The sequence below is a fragment of the Macrobrachium nipponense genome, chromosome 12, assembly GCF_015104395.2.
Source record: "Macrobrachium nipponense isolate FS-2020 chromosome 12, ASM1510439v2, whole genome shotgun sequence".
Lineage (NCBI taxonomy): Eukaryota > Metazoa > Arthropoda > Malacostraca > Decapoda > Palaemonidae > Macrobrachium > Macrobrachium nipponense.
The window spans coordinates 13148388-13150968 of NC_087205.1; positions in this window are offsets into that span (position 1 = coordinate 13148388).

Genomic DNA, 2581 nt, shown 5'->3' on the forward strand with positions numbered 1-2581 from the left:
ATATATATATATATATAATATATATATATATATATTTATATATATATATATATATATATATATATAGGTATATATATATATATATATATATATATATATATATATATATATATTTGTGTGTATTTAGTACACTAATCTAGCAATACCTTACTTACTGTTTAGGTGAAAGGAGATATACGACTAAAGTTTCTAGCTTTTGGGATGTCATCATGGGAACCCTGGGCCCAGTTGTTGAGAGAGAGAGAGGACGCGAGAGAGAGAGAGAGAGAGAGAGAGAGAGAGAGTTGTGTGTATTCTAATCCCTCATCCACTTATACGTATATGATGGTTATGAATACTCCCGTCGCCAAATAATTCGGAAACAGTGACCCTTTAATAATAATAATAATAATAATAATAATAATAATAATAATAATAATAATAATAATAATAATAATAATAATAATAATAATAATAATTAGGGCTGGTCAGTCGTTGGATGGGTGACCGCTCTCCTCGGCGCTGATTCCTTGGGAAAGGATCTTTACCATAATTTCCTCAGTCTACTCAGCTGTAAATGAGTACCTATTCCTGATGGGGTTGGGTCCAGCTATGGGTTAAATAGCAAAACTCAGCAATGATGGAAAAAAATGAAGGAATAAACGACAACGACGTAAATGGAATCTCTGGCAACAGAGGAGCTTAGTCCGGCAACCAGGTATTCAACCCAATTGAAGGGGAAGACGATAAGGTACTTTGAGGTCGTTATCCAGCAACTGATCACCACAACGACAGTAATCAACAGCCTGAGATTGGAGCTACAGAAGCAAAAAAGGAAGAAATGGACAAGAGAAGAAAATAAGGAAATATAGAGATGCTACATCAGAAGCAACCCGACGGAGAGAGGATATAGAAGAAGATTGGTCAACATCTGGAATGAGAGGAATAACACCCCTCAAACAGAGCAGAGGCTGGCAGACCAAGTAAGGAACATAAAGAAAAAGAATTGGCTCTCCCCAACAGAAAGAGAAGAACTGGAAAGGGAAATGTCACACGACAACGAATTACACGAAGACGAACTGAGAGATGATGCCACAGAAGACGACAGGGAGGAGGAGGTATCAAACAACGACACACGAAGAAACACCGACGAAGTAACAGAGAGGACGGAATGGGTAGAAAAGATTAGACAATGGATGGAGCCAGATACAGAGAGAACAAAGATTCCCTCCATGAAAGCCTACAACACCAAGAAATTAAGAGAGAAAACAAGTGAGATCAATGAAATAATGGGCATAATACACACCACCAGTATCACAGAAACAAATAACTTGACATATGCAGGAGCAAGATTAGTAGCAGAACTGATGGGGATTCGAACACCAACACCACCAGCACAACAACCCAACAGAAACCAAAACAGCAACCTCCTTGGAAAAGGCGCCTGGAAAAGCAAATCATGGTGATGAGATCTGACTTGAGTAAATTGAAAGAGATGGCAGAAAAAAGGCTAAGAAGCAAGAAAACAAGGGAGGAACTCAACGAGGAATACAAAGTACAAGAGAGGTGACTAAACAACACAATAGAAGATGTAAAACAGAGGCTTAAGGCCAAAGCACATAAGATCCAACGGTACATGAACAGGAATAAGGGATACCAACAGAACAAACTATTCGGAACCAACAAGAAAAGACTATACAGCCAACTAAAAGGGGAAGACAACCACCCAGAAATTCCTGAAGCCGAACCAAGTAAGAGACTCTGGGAAAACATATGGAGCAATCCGGTATCACACAACAAACATGCAACATGGCTCCAGGAAGTCAAGGAAGAAGAAACCAGGGAGAATAAAACAAAGATTCACAGAGATCACGACAGACACAGTCAGACACCAACTAAAGAAAATGCCAAACTGGAAAGCCCCAGGTCCCGATGAAGTCCATGGATACTGGCTCAAAAACTTCAAGGCCCTACACCCACGAATAGCAGAACAACTCCAGCATTGCATCTCAAATCACCATGCACCCAAATGGATGACCACAGGAAGAACATCCTTAGTACAAAAAGACAAAAGTAAGGGAAATATAGCCAGTAACTACAGGCCTATCACCTGCCTACCAATAATGTGGAAGTTACTAACAGGTATCATCAGTGAAAGGCTATACAACTACCTAGAGGATACAAACACCATCCCCCACCAACAGAAAGGCTGCAGAAGGAAGTGTAGGGACACAAAAGACCAGCTCCTGATAGACAAAATGGTAATGAAGAACAGTAGGAGAAAGAAAACCAACCTAAGCATGGCATGGATAGACTATAAGGAAGCCTTCGACATGATACCACACACATGGCTAATAGAATGCCTGAAAATATATGGGGCAGAGGAAAATACCATCAGCTTCCTCAAAAATACAATGCGCAACTGGAATACAATACTTACAAGCTCTGATATAAGACTAGCAGAGGTTAACATCAGGAGAGGGATCTTCCAGGGCGACTCACTGTCCCCACTACTCTTCGTAGTAGCCATGATTCCCATGACAAAAGTACTACAGAAGATGGATGCCGGGTACCAACTCAAGAAAAGAGGCAACAGAATCAA